At 33.6% G+C, this 11,483-nt stretch overlaps 1 protein-coding gene across 1 annotated transcript in view; it reads right to left on the bottom strand.

The window, feature by feature from the left end:
• LOC149886343 (uncharacterized) overlaps positions 1 to 24 on the bottom strand; it is a 1,150-nt gene extending 1,126 nt beyond the window's left edge. Inside the window, exon 1 of the mRNA XM_090093586.1 lies at positions 1 to 24. This exon is cut by the window's left edge and continues 248 nt beyond it. The gene's annotated coding sequence lies outside the window, so the exon portion shown is untranslated.
• Between the last annotated feature and the right edge of the window lie 11,459 nt (positions 25 to 11,483).

The following is an 11,483-nucleotide window of genomic DNA, read 5'->3' on the forward strand; positions in this document are numbered from 1 at the left end:
TTTTGCCAATTAAAGTAAAAAATCATTCTCCATGACGATATTTATGATCTCAATGTTATTTACGAGTATATGTTAAAGTAAATACTTAAAAGTACCGATTTTTCTTCGAGTAACTGTGAAACATCGAGACAAATAAGGGTGATAAAAGGTAGGTAAGAACGAGATAAATAAGGGTGATAAAATGTCGGTGCTAAGACCCACAAAGCATTCTCTAGGGATTTATGATTTTTATATCCTGACCGTGTTACCCTTAATTACATTTAAAAATCATTTACAAAGTTGATAGTTCTGCATTAGCGTTTGGTTTTTCCTTTAGTTACGAATTTCAACGAATAATAACGAGTAAAGTAAAAACTTCGACATGGATCTTTTAAAATGGAAAAAAAAAAAAAAAAAAAAGAAAAATTAAGTTATGAAGTTTGTTAAAACAGAAATCTTTTATATTTTTACGCAGTAAAATATTTTTGCTGTTTTAAACATAAAGAGTTTAACGGATTTAATCAAAAAAACTGTTCGTGGAAATTTCTAGAAGGTTTGAATTATTATTCCTAGAAGGTTTGAATTATTATCACTTTTTAGGTTTAGATGTAAAATTTCATTAATTTTGATTTCAAATGCCTGATTAAGAAGTTTGCATTTTTTTTTATTATTCGTTAACAATAGAAAGTTCAAAACAATGCTTAGCTCAAATGTCCGCCACGGCTTCGTTAAAGAACACACCCGATCACTCTAACTTTTGATTACCCTATCGAAGAATTGTGGCTGTATGCCGGTGATAGCTTGACAAACACTATGGAGCAATATCTTAAAGGCTTCAAAGAATAAAAGGTTTCATGCCTTTAAGATATTTAAAAAAATAAATTGATGTCTCAAACCGATTTATTTACATTAACAACTTTAAGTTAACCATGGGACAACCGACAATTTCAAGTAATTTTAACTGTAGAAACCCACGCCAAAAATTTTACATTTAATTTAAGCGAATTGTTATAACCGTTATTTGAAAAGTTGAGTTCTTAACCGAAAACTTATTTCGAATGAAATAAATATCAGCGACAATGTTTGACTATTGAAATTTTTTTTCTTGCACGTTTTTTATAGAGAAAAATATCTCTTTTCAGATTGTAACTGATACAACTCAAAAAAATAAACCGGCAATTAAAGGTCTTAGAATCAAATATTTTTGTTTCTGTTCTCCTCAAAATTTGACAAATGTAGTACGTTTCAGTTGAAAAGTTGATCACTGCAAAAATTTCAAGTGCATATTATTAATGAGTAAAAAAGATTTCCCTTGTTAACTTCATCAACATCTCAGAAATTTTTTTATTTTTTTATTTTTTTAAAACAGGAATAAAATTTTTTAACAGATTTCAAATTTTATTAAAAAAATTTCAATTTTCATGAAAAATATTTAGACTCAAACTTTAGCGTCGTAACTGCAAATGTCATCGTTACATATTAATATCCGAAATTAATAATAATATGTAAAACATTAATATGTTAGAAATTAATAAAAGAAGGAAAAAAAAAAAAATTGGAATGAAGTAAAAATTATTTTTAAAATTTCTGTGTTACATTAAGTTAATAAGTTACTTAAAATATAATTTTTTGTAAAAATATAATTTTTTGTAAAAATATAATTTTTTGTAAAAATATAATTTTTTGTAAAAATACAATTTTTTGTAAAAATACAATTTTTTGTAAAAATACAATTTTTTGTAAAAATACAATTTTTTGTAAAAATACAATTTTTTGTAAAAATACAATTTTTTGTAAAAATACAATTTTTTGTAAAAATACAATTTTTTGTAAAAATAATAAACTAGAGTGATGTAAATAATATTTTGCTTTCTCATTTTAATCGTTATTTACTTACTTTAATCATTGTTTACAATACTTTATTAAAAGTTATTTTCATTTTTTTTAAAAAAAAAATCAAATTAACCGTTCAAAACAAAATTTTACCATAAAAAAAAACTCCGCAAAAAAGTGCTACAACACAACAAATATGTGATGTAGAGTTTTATCATTCGGCATACTTGGTACCACCCATACTTTTCTGCCATAGAAACTCAGCTATGCAACACATAAATATGTGATGCAAAGTTTTATCATTCGGCATACTTGGTACCACCCATACTTTTCTGCGATAGAAACTTAGCTATGTAAGACTGTAAGAGCGGTCCACTTGTCCTGTGTTGACGACGTAATTTCCTCTTCGCTCGCATCCACGTGTTCTCAATAAACTGGGTGTGCACAGTTGGGTTATTGGAGTGGACGAAGTTTCTTTAGTGAACTATGACATCGTGCATATAGATATCACTTGAAATTTGTGGAATATCGGCAAAAGATGTCCAACTATCAAAGATTATTCAACTTCCAAGTAAAATCTATTGATGTGTTATAGGTTGCAGTGTTTCTCACCGTCTATCAGGCACCTCTACTAGATAGCAGCGTAACGAATATCGCTCTATGGCCCCAAAAATCCATTGACCCCTGCCGCCATTGACCACGATAATATTTCCTGTGAAAATATTTAAACTCATCAATTTCCACATCTATTGGTTCGCCATTCTTATCTAAGTCTCCAAGTTTCTCCAAAATTTTCTTCTAAATATTGCTAACAAATTTCTCTACTAAAGTTGCACCAGTTCTAATACGGTTTTTCTGGAGAGGCGTAGCTCTCAAGTGATTTGTTCCTGTGTAAAATCAAATCACCACACGTATAGCAGCAATATTAGAGTTTTCAGAGGCTGATGGCTTCTTTCAAAAAAATAAATGATTGCGCACAGCTTGACTGAAATTGTTTTCATTATAACAACATCCATCCGTCTTGATTTTGACTATTTATTCAATGTGAGTGGTATGTTGCAGATTGAATACTTTACATTGTTTGCCACTAGTTGTTGCCTAGCTGCATATTGCAAAACATAGAAATCATCATTGAATTCAGCAAATAAAGATAATATTGAAGTATCCTCAATAATAATTTCTGTTGGAGATAAAACCTAATCAACAATTTTGATACTTGCTCTTGGTCTACAGGCCATTTTTCAAAGCGAAGTGAGTAGCGTAAAAAACACAGTTTAAAAGAACAAAAGTTTTGACAAACCTTATAAAAAGTAGAACGGCAAACATAAACATTGTCACAAAATAAAAATAAGGAAGGATGTTTAGCTCAAACTGCATGAAAAAGTAATTGAAACAAATAATAATTTAAATAACTTATATTTTAACTTCAAACTTTGTTTAAAAACATTTGTATTCTTACTGTAACATTCCCTTCCTACACTTTTTTTTCCGGATATTAATGCGTGTATCAGGACGACACATGCAGTGTAATTGTTAATTTTTTCTCTTTTGAGATTTATTGGTATTCAGGAAATAAGTATTTTACAAAGTTTCATGAACATTCACGTATAGCTGACATATAAGCTAGCATAGCTGACATACAAGGCATGCCTTATAAACATATAGATTATTTCTCATCTCGAAAGATTATTAATTTGTTGTGAGCAAAAATTGTTTAAAAGAACTACTTTCAAGCCATATAGATTTTTAATCAAGCAGCAAAGTTTATCTATACTCTGCCTAGAAAGGAGAATCTAGTTATTGTTTCTTTAGTGAAATGTTACTTAAGAGAAGTAACAAAGATTTTTATCGAAAATTCCGTATTCCTTAAATTGTCGTAAATTCCGTTGTAAAACTTAAATTTGTGAGGGCGGCGGATTTTATTAATTAATTTTATTTTATTATTATTTTTTTTTTATGTTAAGGATGATGATTATTAAATGTGACTGGTGGTTCTATGTAAGTGTAATGGTAGCGCAAATATAGAGAGTGATAGAATGTGAGGTAAGACTGTCAGTGTGTAACGCAGATGTGGTAAAAGCGCGATAGGAGCATCAGACTTTTTAATAACAATTGTTTACTCAAAATATATAAGGAAAAGCGGGTTCTGGCGCATTGATACATTTCCTATACTTAAGGATGCATAAAAAATGGTGAACACTTCATATCATGACAAAACCAATACTTAAGAGTCGTCTTTAAAAATCAAGAAGAAGTATAAAAATAATCATGTTATTTATATACCAGTTCTTTAAGATGCCTGTTCTTGTTTATTGCCTTGTTTTGTAATGTCCGATAGCCAAGGTGTGAATGCCGTCTTGTAAGATGTGTCTTTTGTCATCGTTAGCGCTGAGTGCGACTTTGTTAATTTCTTCAGTGTAAACGTCGTGAAGATGAGATCTGAAAACGTTCATGGTGGCGAGCTTTTCTTGTTTAGTCATTAAGCAGTCATAGTAGTCTTGATGAGTAATCTTATTTTTGACCACGTTCTTTTTGACTCCTTTGCATTTTTTGTGCTCTTTATCTTCTTTTTCAATTTCTTCAGGGATGCAGTAGGAGTAGAGCTTAGGTCGAAGCCCGACAAACTGCGTGATTTGCTTTCCACCGGTCTCATCTTTGAACTTGCCAATAACCTTTTTATTTTTTCCTACTTTGAAGCCAACGTTTTCAATGGCAGGATGGTCTTTTGGAAATTCGCTCGTGTCAAATTTTTCAAGTACATCATCAGCAATGTCTTTGTAAAAATCGTCTGTTTCGATTTCATAAATGAGCGAGTCGGTGTCAGTCATGAGAAGTTTTGCTCGATCACCGTATTTAGGTTTCATGTAGTCATAGTGGTGTTCAAACATGAGAGTTTTGCTCAGGTCGAGGATGCTCATTCCTAAGTAAACAGGTTTATCGTAAGTAATTTGTGTTTTCTTCATGTGAATGGCAGCAAGGTTTTCATCAAAAATGTTGTACCGATCACAACGAGGATTTTTGGATAATTTTAAGACTTCTTTTCTTGTGGTGACAAGTTTAATATCAAAATGCTTTAGAATGTTTTCCATGGTTTTACCAAAGACGGAGTTGTTCATGAGTTTGAAAAAATCCTTCTCAAATTCGTTTTTAGCTCTTGTTCTTTTATCGGTGTTGCCATCAATGTATGATTTCATGAAAGGTTCTTCTCTGAAGGTAAAGCCTCGATGAATTTTGGTGATGACTAAACCCAATCGTTCATAGAGTTTTAGGCTTTCATGGTGAATGACGTATTTTTCTTTGTTGTTTAAATTGGGAACCAGCTTGGGTACTTTTCCAATGGTTAATCTTTCAGGTGCAAGAGGGTAGTCGTTGTGTAAATCGTGAAGCTCAACAGGATAGCTCAAGTCAACTTCAAGAATGCACGGCATGCTGCGCCAATTTTCAAGATCAGTCATCCATCTGAATCCTCCAACGGGAAGAGCTTTACTCATAGCCCATCCATAAAGATTGTTGGCGTCTAAGTACTGAATAAATGTGGATGGTTGTGAAGGATCATAGTCTGACATGTATTTGTTGTTAGCATTTCCAAGTCGATTCGAGATCATGCAGATTCCACCGCGTATTCCTTTTTGGATCATGTTGAGCATGTCAATATCGGTTATCAAGTCCAGCTCAATTTTAGTTTCCTTTAACATAGCGTCCCAAGCCAAACCAGGAGAGGTGTAATACCAAAGAGGGTCGAGACTGTAATATTCCATGCAAGTGTCTCTAAAATTTTCAAAGACATCGGCAAGATTAAGAACGTCGGACTTGTTGTATAGCACGTGATAGTCTTTAAAGGTTTTGCATCCAAATACGTTCCAAACGTTTTGTGCATGCGCGTAGTCTTCATCGCTGATGCGTTTATCATCTAGTCTAGAATAAAAGGCTTCTTTCGGAGGCAATTGCGTTTCGGAAAACTTTTCAATCGAGTCCACCCATTCATAGGGGTAAACTCCTTTTCTTAGTAGCAAATTTCTTTGTTCTCCGCTGTATAATGAATTGAGATGTTTGCACATGATGTTTCCTTTTTTAAACCTTCTATGAGCGCAGTCTTTACAATTGTCTTTGCACTTGCATTTTTTACCTTTCTTATCAAGGCAGTCCTTTTTGCATGTCTTAGGGTCTAATTTAGAGCACTCCTCACACAAATCTTTAACAAGGTTGCTAGTCAAATCTGCTAACGAGCTTTGCATGAACCTATAGCTGTCAACGAACCTTAAATCTCTATACACTTTTGTTGGCTTACCTTTCTTATCAATCGAATCTCTCACTTTGATGCTTTTTGAGAAGCTGATGTATTTTTCTTCGCTGTTGGGTATGCAATTGAGTTTTCCGTTTTTCCGCCTAATCTCTTGATGAACAAATGACTGTCATAGGCAGACAAGTTGTGGAAAATGACTGGTATGAATTTTGGAATTTTATAATCCAAGTTGCATTTCTTATGAGCAGCACCACGGTACTTTCCAGTCAAATGACAGTGATCCCACACTTTGTCACCGTTAAGATCCTTTTTGCAAATGTGACATTCAGTTGCATCTTCAAACTTCTTTTCATCCTCATCCGTCTTTATTGGCTTATTCTTCCATTGTTGTTTAAGTGAATAACTATCACAGCAAATCTTTATAAAGTCAGCTTCAAGACTGGTAACAAACTTTTTACCTACGTCATCCTTATCGCTTTCGGCTGTATACTCAAAAGATTTAATTTTTAAACCATCAGGTCCTATGATGTAATAGCAGAAGGAGCTTGGAACATGCTTTTGGTATTTTTTGGTGTATGACTGTTTTAAGTCAGGGGTGCAAGTGTTGTCATCGATGGGTTTGATGAAACTTTCAAAGTCGGCATAGACACAGTACGGAACTCTCATACTATTGTTGTAGTTTTTAAACTCAAGGGTCGACCCTTCTTTTGGAAGATCAATTCTCATTGGAGCGTTCTCATAACAGTATCCTTTGTGAATTTGAAGCTTTTCTTCTTGGTCATAACCATGCATGCAATTTCTGCAAAAATGAAGTTTTCTTTTTCCTTTTGTTGTTGAGGAGCCGGCAAACCGACTGAAATTGTTAATAAGGCAATAATCGCTGTTGGCTTTGTTTGAAATATACAGCAAATCAACACAGTGCTTTCGATCATGAAATTTGGATATAAGCATAGGTTGAGGCTTATTCATTTCATAGTGAAAGACGTTCACGCTGATGTCAGGGTTATTCACTTCAAACTTTTTGATTTGAGTTGTCTTTACAGGAAATTCCATTCCTTCCCAATTCAACTCTTCTGATTTTAAAATAAGATCATTGTCAATTCTTTCATTGTCTCTATTTTTAAGATTCAACGCTCTGGTGACGCACCACTTGAAGCATTCATTGTCGTTGTTTACCATGTTGATGATAGCCTTTTTGTTTTTCAACTTGAGAGGCAGCTCCATGTAGGAAGAGCCCTTGAAAGGTTCATAATCAACAAAGCTTATATCCATTCTTAAAATCTTTGACAAGACGCAATTGGATCCCATCTTGTTGTAATTAGCGCTACGTTCCAAGATTTTTTCTTCCATTTCAGTCATAAGCTCTCTCACATCATCACCCTCCAATAATCTTCGCGCATTAGATGAAAAGTTAGCTGTCTGAGTAGTTTCCTCACCAGTCAAGATGCTTACGCGAGTCATTTCACAGGCTAAAACAATTCTTACCTTTGTGTTTCTTTCTCCTTCCATGGTTTGAATGGCAGACTCCCTTACCAAGTTTAAAAAAGGAACAATGTCTTGATAACGAGAAGACGGCTCGTAAGAAAATACTCTGGTGGAGCGCTCTGCTGAATGCTTAGTCATATTAAACTTTACTATAATTGGTTTTGACACGGGCTGTTTGTACACTGTTTTTAATACAAGTGATTTGATAGACTGTATCTTTTCATCGATTTGTTTCACTGATTCGCTTACATTCTTCTTGACTACTTCAGGAACGTAGGGATCTATCCATTCTTTAATATCATTAAACTTAGTTTTAACATAGGACGCCACACTTTTTGTAGCTGCCGTCAGACTTGAAAATAAAGGTCTTGGTGCTGGAACCGGTCTAGGTGTAATAACGTTTGTTGAATCTATAACCGGTGTGTTAAGAATAGAGGGTTCATCTCTTATCATCCTATTTTGCAAGAGAGCAGAAGTTTCGAATGAAATCAAGTCGTCAGATTTTGGCCTTGGAGCAGGTACAGGTCTTGGAGCAGGTACAGGTCTTTCGGAACCAACAGCAAACCTTACTTTTGTCGGCTTTATTGAAACTTTTGTCGGCTTTACAGAAACTTTTACAGGTGGATGAACAAACCTTACTTTTGTCGGTTTTACAGAAACTTTTACAGCTGGTCGAACAAACCTAACCACGGTAGGTCTTTCATTAACAGGCAAAGGTCTCGCCTCAGTCGTGCGTCTACGAGCTACAGGTTGAGGAGCAGGACCACTTCCAATGATGGTAATATTTAAAGCTGCAATGAGATCAGCTTTTTTCATTTTATAGATACCTTTGATATCATCACGACCTTTAGCCATCTCTCTTAATTCTTTTACAGTCATTTTATTTCGATCTTTTCGATCATTAACAGAATTTTGGCCAATGACAGGTTTTGTTGTTCTTATTGCTTCAACAAGCTCTTCCCTAGTCATTCTGGTATAGTCTTTTATAGCTCTTTCTTTAGCATCTCTTCTTAATGATGCCATTGATACTTTTCGATCTTTAACAGTTTTACTTTCCATTTTTATTACGGAAAGATTTTTCTTTATGTCACTTTCAATTTTTCGCTCTTTGGCGAAAGTTTTTGCTTTTTGCTTTTTAACATCAGTTTTATCACCCATTTTATTAAGGGAAAGAAAATTTTTTTCGATGCATTCAAGTTTTCGCTCTTTAGCAATTAATTCTGGTTTTGAAGAATAGATACTCATTTTTATTATACTAAGATTTTCTTTAAGTCAATTCAATTTTTTTTAAATCTTGGCACACTTTCAGCATATTTTCTTCTTCGAAAAGTTTTTACCGTTTTTTTTAATTCTCCCGGGAAAAGAATTAAAAAGTTATTTGGAAAGACGTGAATACATATTTTTAATCTCTCTAATATGTTCAGTGATTTTACGACAATTATTACGTCCGCTAGCATTTAGTTTCCAATTTGTTCCTATCAGGAATTTATTACGCAGATCAATGTCTTCTTTTATATTTCTGATCACTTCTTCAAAAGGTGCTACTTCAACCATTTCTTTGAAAATGATTCGATGTTCCTTTGGAAGTTTTCTTACGTTTTTTAGAAATTTAAGCAAACTTTTTGATTTAGCCGTATCAGAAGTTGACACAAAGCTATCATCAAGGGCATTTAAAAGATCATCCTTTTGCATGCTTTCCATCTTTTTATTTATGCCAAGAATTTTATTTAAGTCAATTTTTTAACATGTTAAAAGTTAAAAAATCAATTTTGCTGCTTTTTACGTTTTTCAAGCTTTTCAGAATTTAAAAATTCAATCTTGATTCCATTATCAACCTTTCCATCTCGACGCTCTAAATATCTCCATCCACGTCCAGTTCCTGCCATCGCTTTGTAAAGAGACTTGTATTCAGTCACCTCACCCGTTTCAATGTTGGTTATTCTCACAGTGATGGGTTTTTTCTTAACAAAACTAAGCCATTCCCATTTCGGATCAACAGGTTTTTTTTCTTTTGGAGGAGGCTTTTCTTTTTTTTCTTTTGCTCTTTCTAAAATGTCATCTTTACTAATCAAGTTGTTTTCAACCGCAAGCATCATCAACGTTATTAAATCATCTGCTGTTTTACTAACGCCGTTTTCATTCAACAAATTTTTCAAATACGATGTTGTATATCTCATTTTATTATACCAAGATTTTTTTTAAGTCAATTCAATTTTTCCTGAAAAGACATCTTAATAAACAGCAGTCATGTTGGTTCCGTCTGAAACAAATTTAAGCAGTTTGTCAGAGATCACCACTGCAAAAATAACGGTATTTGCAATAGTTGAAGTTCGAAATTTAAGGTTTACCACTAATTCAGCTGTTTCCGACGTCATTCTTTCTTTTTGCTTGCTGATATCCACAAAGAACAACGGATATAATTTTATATATTCAAGCAAGCTTAACCCAGATTGACAAACAAGTTCATTTGTGCCGTAATATTTTTCATCAAAAGAGAACGCATCTGAATAAGCCATAACCACTCTCTTTTCTCCAAAATTCAAGTCGTAATTGTAATTTGGATACTTTATTCCATTAACAGTCACGTAAAAATTGCTAACATCACAATGGTCGAATAGTGACGGATTAACTGTTTGACTGGAATTTCTGTTTGTCTGAAGTCCGAACAAGATAAATCTTGGAATGCTTTTGTCAGTGACTCTTCCAAGCGACCAGGTAAATTCTGTTTGACCGGCTGGAATAAGCTGTCTTTCACATTTGTTTGATTTATAAGCCACTTGAATGGGAATTTTTTGAGCTATTAAATTCATGAAATCAGTCTTTTTCGAAATATCTAATTCAACGCGAGGCATATAAAGTCTGAATTTTTTAAGGTTGATCATTCCTGCACTAACGCTCTCCGCTCTATAAATCGCATCATCACATTCTTTCTTTGTAAAGGTGATGGTATGCCTAAACCCATAAACAACTTTGTCATAGGTTTCGCAAAATCCAAAAATGTGCTTCAACGGAATTTTAAACGAAAAAGCTCCAACGGATGTAGTGTCTGCAAACAAGTGGTCTCGTCTAACATTGAATCCTGAATTTCCAACAAGATTTGACGTATCCATATACCACATCTGTTTTAATCCATTAGCAAACTGAAATCCATAAGGATATTTCATCAATCCAAGTATGGTGGTGGCTGGACCTGGATACATCACTCGTTCCACTTGCTCTCCCGACAAGTCATAAGTCACATCATTAAACAAATACAACAAAGCGTTGTTCACCAGTGCAATGTTGTCTTTAGCATCGTAAAAGGTTCCATCGCTCTTTTTCAACACCCCTTCAATAAGAATGTAAGCCTCTGATGGTACTGTTTGAATCGATTGACAGTCAATCTCAAAAGTAATCGTGCCTGAAGAATTTAAATCGAGATTGGTTGGAAGATACTCAAAAAAATCAACTTTTTCAATACCAATATCATATTCTGGGTTCTCAGTAACTCTTAATCGCTCAGTACTTATCATTTTTTTATATAATAAAAAATTATTTAATTCATTTAAATGTCTCTTATCGCAAGACATTGCAAGTTTATAACAAGTCATCGCAACAGAATGCTATCTTCATACTATTTTCATGCCCTGCCCTATTTTCACCAGGTCTTGAATTCGAATCGCGTTCTTTTTAGAAATTTTCTTACTTTGAATAGATGAACCAGTCTTTAATTTCTCAATGGTCTTTTTACCTTTGTCAATAGCCACATCTCTAGCAGTGGAAATGGCTGAAAGGGCTAACTCTGTCCCAGCAGATTTTGCAGCTGTAATCGCTTCTTGTCCAATTTTGCTTGTTGCAGCATTTTTAAGCAAATTCACTGTTGCTTTTGTAACACTTGACGCAGCTGCTCTTTTTATGAAATTTTTAATCATGTCTACAATACCACCTCCACCAACAACGTTCT

This window comes from Hydra viridissima, unplaced genomic scaffold (assembly GCF_058129835.1).
Source record: "Hydra viridissima isolate aposymbiotic clone 2 unplaced genomic scaffold, HvirCarnegie_v1 scaffold_7, whole genome shotgun sequence".
Lineage (NCBI taxonomy): Eukaryota > Metazoa > Cnidaria > Hydrozoa > Anthoathecata > Hydridae > Hydra > Hydra viridissima.